Raw genomic sequence first — 12,369 nt, forward strand, 5'->3', positions numbered from 1 at the left:
CACAGAAAGGGCGTAAAATCCAGCCCCGTGTTCGGCCATTCGAATCCCTCTCACGCGATCGTAACAAGGCCTTTCAGCCCATTGTCCGTGCTGGCTCTCTGGAGGAACAATTTACCCGGTGCTATTTCCCCACAGCCCTTCACATCCTTCCTTTTCAGATAGTAATCCAATTCCCTCTTAAATTCTTCGATTAAACCTGTCTTCGACCACACACTGGCAGCGCATTCCGTATCCTTACCAGTCACTGTGTTTTTCCAAATGTCACCATTCCTTCTTTTGCCAAGAATCTTAAATCTGTGCCCTCTGGTTCTTAAGCCTTCTACCAATGGGAACAGTTATCCCCTATCTACTTTGTCCAGACCCCTCATGATCTCCTCTCAACCTTCTCTTCTCCAAGGAAACCAGTCCCAATTTCTCTAATCTTATCTAAATAACTTTAAATTCTTGGGAATCTTTTCTGCACCCTCTCCAATGCCTTCACATCCATCCTGAAGTGTGATGCCCGGAATTGGCCACAATATTCCAGCTCAGGCCCAACCAGTGTTTTCTACAAGTTTAGCAAAAAACTTACTTCATCATCCTAGCCGATAAAGGAAAAGATCTCGTATGCTTTCTTAACCATCCTACCTGTCCTGCTATTTTCAGATACTTGTGGACATGCATTTCAAGGTTCCTCTGTTCTTCTCTGCTTCTCACATTACCCACAGTTTATTGAGCATTCCCTTTCCCTGTTGCGACTCCTTAAATGCAGTCGCTCACGTTTCTCCAGATTGAATTCCGATTGTCAATTTTATTCCTCACTGATCCATTGACACCTTGCTGCTTTCTCCCTCCCCATCAGCCACGCAACTAATTCTCGTACAATTTGCAAACTTCCTAATTGTGTCCCCCAAATTGGAATCCCACTGGAAACAGCCTTCCAGTCACAAAAACATGTTGACCATTACCCCCCTTTTCTTTCCACTAAAACAGGGGGCGATTCTTCGAGCCCTGCGCCGGGCCGGAGAATCGGCGCATCCGCGCCACGATGCCGGCGTGCGATTCTCCGAGGAGCGGATAATCGGCGGCATTTGAGCCGGCGGGTTTGGCGCGGCGCCGGCCGCAGGAATCGGCGGGGCCGCCGATTATCCGGCCCGGACGGGCCGAGCAGCCGCGCCGATACGACAGAGACCCGCCGGCGCCGTTCACCCCTGGTCGCTTCTGCGCGAACGGGGGGGGGGGGGGGGGGGGCTCCTTCACGGGCCGGGGGGGGGGACCTCTGATGGGGTTTGGCCCGCAATCGGGGCCCGCTGATCGGCCAGCCGGCCTCTCCCCCGCCCCCTCCCCCGGCCTACTTTCTGGCGCGGCCGGCCCCTGAACACCGACCCCATGTTGGGTCGGGGCCGGTGCGCGTAAGAAATCCCCCGCACATGCGCAGGTCGGCGCGGCCCAACTGCGCATGCGCGGGTTGGCATGGCGCAAGGAGGCTGGAGCGGCATGAACCGCTCCAGCGCTGTGCTGGCCCCCTGTGGGGGCGTGAATCCGTCATACCCAGGACTGGTTCGCGCCGTCGTGAAACGCAACGGCGTTCACACTTGGGCTCAATATTGGAGAATCGCCCCCACAGTTTTGAATGCAAGCTCATTTTTAAAAAATTTATTTTCTGTCAAAAGGTTAACATTAGAAAGCTTGTAGAAACTGAATGTGGAGAGGATGGAGCTAGATTGTGATGTTCTTCAGGCCAAAAACCATGCAAATGTTTTCCATTAAAACTCGCAAAAGAGGTGGCATGGCGGTGTAGTAGTTCAATCCCGGCCCACTGCCCATGTGGAGTATGCACATTCTCCCATGTCTGCGTGGGGTCTCACCCCCACAACCCAAAGATGTGCAGGGTAGGTGGATTGGCCATGCCAAATTGCCCCTTAATTGGAAACCCTAAATTTATTTTTTTAAAAGACTCGCACAAGAACCGAGGTTCCCTGGACACCAGAGGGTGCCTACAAAATAGTGGCACCCATAAAGAATTCCAACTGTCCAAGTTAAAGGGAGGCATGCATAATAAATGTGCGAAGTTTCAATGTTGCTGTACATTAGGTGGGATTTTCCATGCCCCCCATGGAGTTAGACTCGGTCTGGTGCCTTGCGTGAGAGATATCATACAGCACTTGTTAGATTGGACAGAATTTCAGAAGAGCACTTCCTACCACACCATTGAATATTCCCACATTTTGTCCAGCATCCAACCTTAGTTATGTCCTCTCTGTGAAACCAATTTGCAGCCAACATTATGCTGTGTATTTGAGTCTAAGTGGAATTGTTTTTTAACAGCACAGAAGTAACTTCTAAGCCTTTCAAATATTCATTCCAATCGTCTGGGAAGTATTCCAGGTCTACAAGGGGAAAGGACAATGTTCTAACTCAATGTGACATTCAAGTTCCCTCAGGGTAAATGAATCTAGATTCCAGATGAATGTGCGCAAATCTGTTGTTGGGGTTGCTCCAGAGCCCCATTCACAAGCACTCCGGGCACTGCTCCACGCAAATACATTTGCGAGACAATATTCTGGCTTTAATTTTGAAAATCAGTCGAGTTCAAGAATTAATTCATTTTTTATTGGCAATTTCTCTCTCTCCTTTCCTAATGACAGCAGTATTTTTTGTTAAAGCACAGATTCTTCAGTGGCTCGTTCAAGTAACCATGAATATATTGGACGATCATTGTTGGGCAGTCACAGTTGAGCTCAAAATCTGACATTCATAACGAGCATCAGAATCAAGTCTGCCCTCTCTAACCAAGAAACATTGAGGCTAACTGACATAAGCTAAGGAGTTGAGAGTTCGAGGACAGGATCTTCCAATGACTCAGGGACTAACTGTTAAATCTGGGCAAAGCGGTGGGTCAAATGAAAAGGGATTTTTGTAGATGGGACATGCTCCCGCTGACGGGGAGGGTCCAAACGGTAAAGATGACGGCCCTTCTGAGACTGTTCTTTTTTCAATGTCTTCCGATTTTTATCCCAAAGGCTTTTCTCAGGAAAATGAACGCAGTGATATCGGGTTTTGTGTGGGTGGGTAAAACTCCAAGAGTAAAGAAGGCACTCCTGGAACGGGGTCGCGGAGAGGGGGGCTTGGCCCTCCCGAGCTTTATTAACTATTACTGGGCGGCCAACATATCGATGGTTAGGAAGTGGGTAGTGGGGGAGGGGTCGGTGTGGGAGCAAGTGGAAGCAGCATCCCATATGGGTACGGGTTTGGAGGCTTTACTGGCGGCGTCCCTGCCGTTTTCGCTGGCTCGGAACTCTACGAGCCCTGTGGTGGTGACAGCCCGTAGGGTATGGGGGCAATGGAGGCAATGGAGGCAACACATGAGATTGAAGTAGTGTAGTCACCAATTTGTAACAATCACCGGTTTGCCCGGGGGGGGCTGGATGGGGGCTATACGGGATGGCGGCAGGCAGGAATTGAGGACCTGTTCATCCAGGAGGGTTTCCCTACCGTGGAGGCATTAGAGGAGGAGTTTGAGTTGCCGGGCGGGAACAGGTTTCGGTACCTCAATCCCGGTACGGGATTTTGTCCGGAGGCAGGTTCCTGGCTTCCCTCGCCTCCTCCTGAGGGGGTTACAAGATAAGGTGATGTCAAAAACAGAGTTTGGAGAGGGGAGGGTCTCAGAGATATACAAGGAGTTGATGGAGTGGGAAGGGGCCCCTATCAGTGAGGTGACGAGGAAGTGGGAAGAGGAGCTGGGTGGGGAGATAGAATTTGAGCTGTGAGAAAAAGCCCTGAAAAGAGCCAATTCATCCTCGTCGTGTGCCAGACTTAGCCTGATCCAGTTCAAAGTGGTCCACAGGGCCCACATGATGGTAGCCCGGATGAGCAGGTTCTTTGACAAGGTGGAGGACAGATGTGGGCGGTGTGGGGGTAGCCCGGCTAACCATGTATATATGTTTTGGGCATGTCCGAAGTTGAGGGGGTTCTGGCAGGGATGTGTGGATGTTATGTCAGAGGTCCTGGAAGGAAGGGTAACTCCGAGTCCAGAACTGGCAATATTTGGGGTATCGGAAGATCCGGGACCCAAGGGAGGGGGGGGGGGGAAGGCTTCTCCTCCCTGGTGGCCCGGAACCAGATTTTGCTGGGAGAGAGGGACCCGGAGCTCCCGAAGTCAGGAGTGTGGGTCATCGATATGGCAGGATTTCTTAGTCTGGAGAAAATTAAATTCGCTTTGAGAGGATCAATTCAAGGGTTCGCCCTGAGATGGCAGCCGTTCATAGACGACTTCAAAGAGAATCGAACGTCAGCAGTAAAGGTAGGAAAACAGGAGACATGGTAATGTTACAACGGGACAGAGAATACAGTTTACGGGCAGCTGGGGAATAGAGCGGGGGGGGGGGGGGGGGGGGGGGAGTAGGGGGCGTTGTTCTGTAGGTTGTTTTTTTTTCTTTTATTAAGTGTGTCGGCCCACGCGGTTGTTTAAGGAATGTTAATGTGTTAAACTGTGAAAATTACAAATGCTTCAATAAAATATTTTCTAAAAAAAAAAAAGTTATCAATACAAAGTTCAGCAGATTGTGGCATGAAAGCTCATAAATGGCACCTTTACCATGGATCGGTGAGCAAAATAGTGACAATTGGAATTCAATTCTCAGAATCGTGAGTTAATGCCTATATGGAGTACAATGAGCATTTAACCACCCTGGCTGTTTACAGATTCATACCTCCATTACCTAATTGATTGTAGAATGGCATTGGACACAATTTGGATCCAGGGTGTTCAATTATTGTGTTCTTTATTTGTTTTCTTTTATTGTACAGCACAGTCGCACAACCTGAACTGACCGAGCAGATTCCTTGACTGCATGTGGATCTTTGAGTTTATCGGAATCTGTGGCTTGGTGCACAAAGGCAAACAAAAGTTCAACAAATCTAAGCCATCGCCGTGCATACATCTCGGTCAATCTTGGCTTAAGCTGAATAATATCGAAATTGGTGCCTGAATTTGAAATTTCCCATTAGGTAGGCGGGAGCATGAAGTACCGAGTTAGAGACTATCCTGTGACTGAGTTAACACAAGATTGAACCACCCAATGACACCAGTCTCATGAAATAGCCAATATCAGAGAAACAATTAGCTAATGTGTTCCGAGTAAGGGGGGTTGAGATATTTGTTGAAGAATGAAGGCTCATCCACAAAATTGCCGCAAGACATCATATTGAAAGAGCGGAACGTTTATTTTTATGCGGCGGGGTGTTTTGGGGTGTGCAGCCTCAAACGGTGGTGGAAACAGGTTCAACTTCAACTCAAAAAGGAATTGGATAAATCCTGAAAGGGGAGAAAATTTGCCAGATTGTCGGGGAAGCACAGGGGGATGGGTAGCTCTTTCAAAGCGCCGGCACGGACATAATGGAGCAAATGACCATCTCCTCTTATGTATCGTCCTACGATTCTACGCTGATGAACTTCCTTCATCTGCTGTTAATTAAGCTATCACACAACTGCCTTGAACTAACACATTGTTGCCTAGTCATGTACTTTCTAATGGATTACCCAGTTAAACAGTCCAGGAAATATGCTAAACCTAACACAGCAGATGGCTGTCTAGACACATGGGAAAAATGTACGTATAGCCAGAACCAGAACCACACAACATATGTTACTGCAAAGTAAAAAGCAACATCAGCTTTTCTTCATCCTTTAAATCAAAAACCTTGCGAAGACATCCCATTCACAAGACTGCGAATTGTGTGGTCAACCAACCTATCCACCTATGGGTTTAGGGCCACCTTACCTCCACAGTTAATGAGGGAAAGTAAACAGATTAGAATCAGAGCAGCAAACTCTCCTTAGCAATTGAAAGCCAGCTCTGACGGGTCCCGGGGTGGGAAATCCAGGCAGCACAAATCATGCTGTTGGCATTCAGACAGTGCTCAGAAAGTAAATTAAACTGATTGTAAATTAACCTGATCTTGCTTCCACCCTAATGCTCATTACTGAACTGCCTTCTGAAGATCGGATCGGCATCTCTCGCCTGTCCTTCACATATCACGATCTATTCACAAGGGAATTCTGTACAGTTCATGCCTTTCCTCAACTTTGTCCTGTCTTGAGGGCACTGCTTAATGCGAGTGTAACGATCCACAGTGTGCAGTCACCCTACATTTGTGAAGCTGGATGTCGTGCATGCTTCGGATCAGTCAAATACAGCACCCCAAAGTTTTTCATAAATACATAAATGGATGGCTTTGACAAAAAATGTTCCAACTGTGACAACCCTTGGCACTGACTTTACCTTAAAAAAAAACCTTGAGTTCTGATATGAGATTCTATTTTTAAACAAGCGATTCCATTAAGTGGTCGGACTTGAGAAAAATTCTCACCAATACAACAGTAATCGAATGGCAATAGTCAACTCTAAACTATATTCATCTATCGAATGCTTGCTCTCGCATGTCAACCCACCTGGTGCCAAACTGATCTTTGAGTTGTTGCACATCACAGGAAACACAGACACCCCAGTTCATCACTGCCTCATTAGCTTTACTCGCAAAATGCTTAGAGCGAAGAGAAGCAGAACATCCAGGACTCAACTCTGTGCAAAGAGTCCACCTAATGATTGAGGACAATTTATTTCCATATCCTACGCATGTGGGAAGCCATTTTCCCTCAGTTGCAAATGAAAACCAGAAAATCGACAGGGAAATAAAGCCGCTTCCCTCTTTTTGATGCACACCAACCATTATTGCTCGCGTTAGCGCAAGGGAAGTGCGACCGATAAGGCTTCAGTCAGCCCAATAAAATCAGTACTTGTCTCAGTTGATCAGAGTATCTTACCCAGGGCCCCAGAACCATTGGAAGCTCTCAACAGTATTCCACTGCTTCCAGCCAAGTTAAACAAACCATGGGTTGCACAGTTCATAAACCCTGATGAACTGCAGATATTCCAATCAAACAAATGTGTTAGCACACAAGATTGATGTTTCTGGCCATAATGAGATTTGTTATGGCTTCTTCAGTACAATATGCCCACAAGGAACTGCAGGAACAATATCTTGTTTAACATTCTGCAAGATTACAGGAACTGTATTTAGTCTATGGCATTATAGCTGGTTACACAATTCATCTTTTGGCTTTGCTTAAACACTATTCTCTTTTAAAATAACAGTCACTTAACCCTCAAAACATCCCGAGCCCAAGGACAGAATGCCAACAAATTATTCTATTCAAGGTGACGGGCCTAAAGAGATGGTTTCTCTTCCGAGGACTGAGTTAAGCCAATTCTGAAATACATTTAATGGCAAATCAGTCAAAACGACTGCAGTTGTTTGCGAACATGAAAATAAAATTACATGTTTTTAAACTGCAAACGGAACAGAAAAAGCCAATTTCCTTCCCCTAACTCTGGCCTAAATAAAGCTCTCTTTCGCATGGCGCTGATCAATAATATTCTAGCCATTACTCCCCAACTAGGTGTAATGCCAAGCTTCATAAAAGACCCAAGTTTCAGACAAATCCTTTAAAGAGTCCAACTATCGCTCCCCAAAGCTACAATTTTGAAAGCCATACCAAAAGATTACTATTAGGATTGAGCATGCAAGATTCTGCATTTCCCAAGATGCTTCACAGCAGCACAATTAAACCAAACAAAAAAAAGACTCCAAGCCAAAGGAATAGACATGAGGGCAGGTGAACACAAGCTGCTCAAAGAGGCAGTGCATTAAAGGAGGAGAGGGGAAAGAGGTCGTAAGGAGAGTTTAGGCCTCAAGACAGCTGAAGACATGGCTGCCAACGTTAGAACAAAGAAAGTTGGGAAGCATAAGAGGCCGGAATTGGGAGAATGCAAAGCTCTCAAGAATGTTGAAGTTCTGGAAGAGGTTAATGAGACTACTGTGGCTTAAGAAGTACTTTGTAATCTGTGTTAATCCTATAACCTGTGTGTAATTATTAAGATAAAGGGGGGGGTAAAGGTATATTGTATCGACTTCCGGTTGCGGCTATGCCTAGGTAGGTTGCACGTTCGGCAGCTCCCGCCGGGAACGGACTTTTGGGCTCTTCAGGGAGGTCCCAACGGCAATTGTTCAACGACTTCCAGTGTGGGAAGGTGACAGCAAATTCCCCCCGACATTATATAGATTGGACCAGGGGTGGAGAGGTTAAAAAAGCGATCCTGGTGCAGCGAAAAGTGCAAGGGAGGAAAAGCAAGATGACGGCGGGTGGAGACCAAGCAGCGTGGGCGCAGTGGTCGCAGGAGCAGCAGGAGTTTCTTAAACGCTGCTTTGAGGAGCTGAGGACAGAAATGCTGGCACCAATGAAGGCGGCGATTGAGAAGCTTGTGGAGACCCAGAAGGCACAAGGGGCGGCGATCCGGGAGATGCGGCAAAAAGCCTCGGAGAACGAGAACGAGATCTTGGGCCTGGCGGTGAAGGTGGAGGCGCAGCACAAGAGGTGGGCGGAAAAATTCGAGGACCTGGAGAATAGGTCGAGGAGGAAGAATCTTCGGATTCTTGGTCTCCCTGAAGGAGTGGAGGGGCCCGATGCCGGGGCATATATGAGGACGATGCTCAATTCGCTGATGGGCGCGGGAGCTTTCCCGAGGCCCCTGGAGCTGGATGGGGCTCATCGGGTCCTGACAAGGAGACCTAAAGCCAACGAGCCGCCAAGGGCTGCAGTGGTGAGGTGCCACCGCTTTACGGACAGAGAGTGTGTCCTGAGATGGGCTAAAAAAGAGCGGAGCAGCAGGTGGGAGAACACGGAGATCCAAATTTACCAGGACTGGATTGCGGAGGTGGCTAAGAAGGGGGCTGGTTTCAACCGGGCTAAGGCGGTGCTCCATCGGAAGGGGGTGAAGTTCGGGATGCTGCAGCCAGCGCAATTGTGGGTCACGTTCCAAGATCGGCACCGCTATTTTGAAACGCCTGATGAGGCATGGAACTTTATACAGACTGAAAAGTTGGACTCAAATTGATGGTTTGTCGTGGGGGGGGATGTTCACTGTGTTTATGCGTTTGGGGAATGTTCTTTTTGTTTGAGTGCTGGGTGGGGATGGGTGAATGGATTTGATATGGGGACTGTGGGAGAGTGTGGGCGTTGGTGTTGGAGGGGCAGGGCCCCACGGAGGAAGAGGGGGGGTGGAGGCCCGGGGATAGGGAGTGGGGGTAAGGCCGCAAAAAGGAGCTGCACCAGAGGGGGCGGGGCCGTCTCAGGAAAGCGCGGGCCTTTTCCCGCGTTAGGGAAGGAATGGGCGGTGCTGGAGAAGAGTGCACACTGACTGCCAAGGGGTGGGGAGATTCTCACACTGGGGGGTCGATGGAATGGCGGGATAGGCCGGGCATCAGCAGGAATCAGCTGACTTACGGGAGTGTCATGGGGGGAGCAAAATGGCTAGATGTGGATCTAGCGGGGGGGGGGTTTTGCTGCTGCATTGGCCAAAGGGGACCTGGAAGTAGGAGAGGTAGTCGGGGCGGGGGTCCGCCGGCTTGGGGGACTGGAGGGTGCGGGAGGCGCGGGCACGTGGCTTGCCTAGAAAAGGAGATGGCTAGTCGGCAGGAGGGGGGGGGGGGGGCAAGTAGCCCCCCGATCCGGCTGATAACTTGGAATGTGAGGGGCCTGAACGGGCCGGTCAAGAGGGCCTTGGTGTTCGCGCACTTAAAGGGACTGAAGGCAGACGTGGTTATGCTCCAGGAGACACATCTGAAGGTGGCAGATCAGGTTAGGCTGAGAAAGGGATGGGTAGGGCAGGTCTTTCATTCAGGGCTGGATGCGAAGAACAGAGGGGTTGCAATACTGGTGGGGAAGCGGGTGTCATTCGAGGCATATATTGTAGCGGATAAGGGAGGTCGATATGTGATGGTGAGTGGTAGGTTGCAGGGGGTGCGGGTGGTACTGGTGAACGTATATGCCCTGAATTGGGATGATGCCGGATTTATGAAACGCATGCTGGGTCGGATTCCGGATCTGGAGGTAGGAAGCTTGCTAATGGGGGGAGGACTTCAACACGGTGCTGGACCCAGCACTGGACCGTTCTAGGTCCAGGACGGGTAAGAGGCCGGCTGCGGCCAAGGTGCTCAGGGGGTTTATGGACCAGGTGGGGGGAGTGGATCCATGGAGGTTTGCCAGGCCGCTGGCCAGGGAATTTTCCTTCTTTTCCCACGTCCATAGAGCCTACTCCCGGATAGATTTTTTCATTTTGAGTAGGGCACTAATCCCGAAAGTGGAGGGAACGGACTATTCGGTCATAGCCATCTCGGACCACGCCCCGCATTGGTTGGAGCTGGAGTTGGGGGAGGAGAGGGAGCAGCGCCCGCTGTGGCGGCTTAATGTGGGACTATTGGCGGATGAGGGGATGTGCGGGCAGGTGCGGGGGTGTATTGAAAGATATTTGGAGGCCAACAACAACGGGGAGGTGCAAGTGGGGTAGTCTGGGAGGCGTTGAAGGCGGAGAGCTAATCTCCATTAGGGCCCACATGGAGAAGAGAGAGAGGAGGGAGAGGGAGACGTTGGTGGGGGAGATTTTAAGGGTGGACAGGAGGTATGCAGAGGCCCCCCCGAGGAGGGGCTACTTAGGGAGCGACGGAACCTCCAGACGGAATTCGACCTGTTGACCACGGGGAAAGCAGAGGCACAGTGGAGGAAAGCGCAAGGAGCAGCATGTGAATATGGGGAGAAGGCGAGTCGGATGCTGGCACATCAGCTTCGTAAGCGGGAGGCAGCGAGGGAGATAGGTGGAGTTAAGGATAGAGAGGGGAATACGGTGCGGAGTGCGGTGAGAATAAACGAGGTATTTAGGGACTTCTATGGGGATCTGTACAGGTCTGAGCCCCCAGCGGGAAGGAGGGGTGCTGCGATTCCTAGATCAGCTCAGGTTCCCGAGGGTGGAGGAGGAGGAGGTGGCTGGTTTGGGGGCACCGATTGGGCTGAAGGAGCTGGTTAAAGGATTGGGGAACATGCAGGCGGGGAAGGCCCCGGGGCCGGATGGGTTCCCGGTTGAATTCAACAGGAAATTCGTGGACCTGCTGGGCCTGTTGCTAGTGAGGACTTTTAATAAGGCGAGGGAGGGACTTCCGGGTGCGGCGATGACCAGCTAAGTCGCACGTTTCGGCAGCTCCCGGTGGAACAGACTTTTGGGCTCTTAATAGGAGCCCCATCGGCAATTTTAACGGCAAATAACACTGTGCGGTAATCCAGAAGGGAATCCCCCCTGGACACGGATGGAAAAAAGAGAGGAAAGTAGCCAGATTGCGGTGGATCCTCAAGAGCAGCGGCCAGGAAGGCAGGCACAAAGCAAAATGGCGTCGGAAGGAGACAGTTTAATATGGGGTCCTGACCAACAAGAGTTCCAGCGGCGTTGCGTAGATGAACTCAAAAAGGAGATGAAGAAGGAGTTGTTGGCCCTGATATTACAAGCAATTGAAGGGCTAAAGAAGGAGCAAAAGACCCAGGAACAGGAGCTTCGGGTCGTGAAGGCAAAGGCTGCTGAGAATGAGGACGACATACAGGGCCTGGTGGTGAAAACGGAGATCCACGAGGCACAACACAAAAGCTGTGTGGAAAGGCTGGAGGTGCTGGAGAACAATGCGAGGAGGAAGAACTTAAGGATTCTTGGTCTTCCCGAAGGTACAGAAGGGGCGGACGTCGGGGCATATGTGAGCACGATGCTGCATTCGTTAATGGGATCGGAGGACCCGACGGGTCCGCTGGAGGTGGAGGGAGCCTATCGGGTTATGGCACGAAGACCGAGGGCTGGAGAAATTCCTCGAGCAATAGTTGTGAGATTTCTCCGATACAAGGACAGAGAGATGGTCCTCAGATGGGCCAAGAAAACTCGGAACAGTAGGTGGGAGAATGCGGTGATCCACGTGTATCAAGATTGGAGTGCGGAGGTGGTGAGAAGGAGGGCAAGCTTTAATCGAGCCAAGGCGGTGTTGCATAAAAGGAAGGTCAAATTCGGAATGTTGCAACCGGCAAGACGGTGGGTCACACAGCTAGGGAAACACCACTATTTCGAAACGGCAGACGAGGCGTGGACATTTATTGTCGAGGAGAAGCTGGAGTGAGCGGGCCAGAAAAAGAACGTTTGGGACAAAAGTGAGGGGGTGAATTTGTGGGATGAAGGGGGGAAAAGGGGGAAGAGAGGACTTCCCAGATTGTTAAACCTGCGACCCTGTAACATCTCTCTCTTCCCCATGTCATGGGGGAGGGGGTGAGGGAGGATGAGGAGCTGTGGGCGCCGGCCATTGGGGGCGGGGCCAAAAGGGGAAGCGCGGGCTTTGTTCCCGCGCTATGGTAATCATGGCGGGAACAGGGAAGCAGGGGGCCTCGCACAGTGTGAGCCGAGGTCACGGGGGGGAAGCCAAGGTCGGCCAGAGTTTGCTGACTTCTGGGAGCAACATGGGGGGTGC

At 50.4% G+C, this 12,369-nt stretch overlaps 1 protein-coding gene across 4 annotated transcripts in view; it reads right to left on the bottom strand.

Annotated features, from left to right (window-relative positions):
- itpk1a (inositol-tetrakisphosphate 1-kinase a) overlaps positions 1-12,369 on the bottom strand; it is a 286,412-nt gene that overhangs the window by 55,693 nt on the left and 218,350 nt on the right. The gene's annotated exons all lie outside the window — the stretch shown is intronic.

Source organism: Scyliorhinus torazame, chromosome 2, assembly GCF_047496885.1.
Source record: "Scyliorhinus torazame isolate Kashiwa2021f chromosome 2, sScyTor2.1, whole genome shotgun sequence".
In the NCBI taxonomy this organism is placed as follows: Eukaryota; Metazoa; Chordata; class Chondrichthyes; order Carcharhiniformes; family Scyliorhinidae; genus Scyliorhinus; species Scyliorhinus torazame.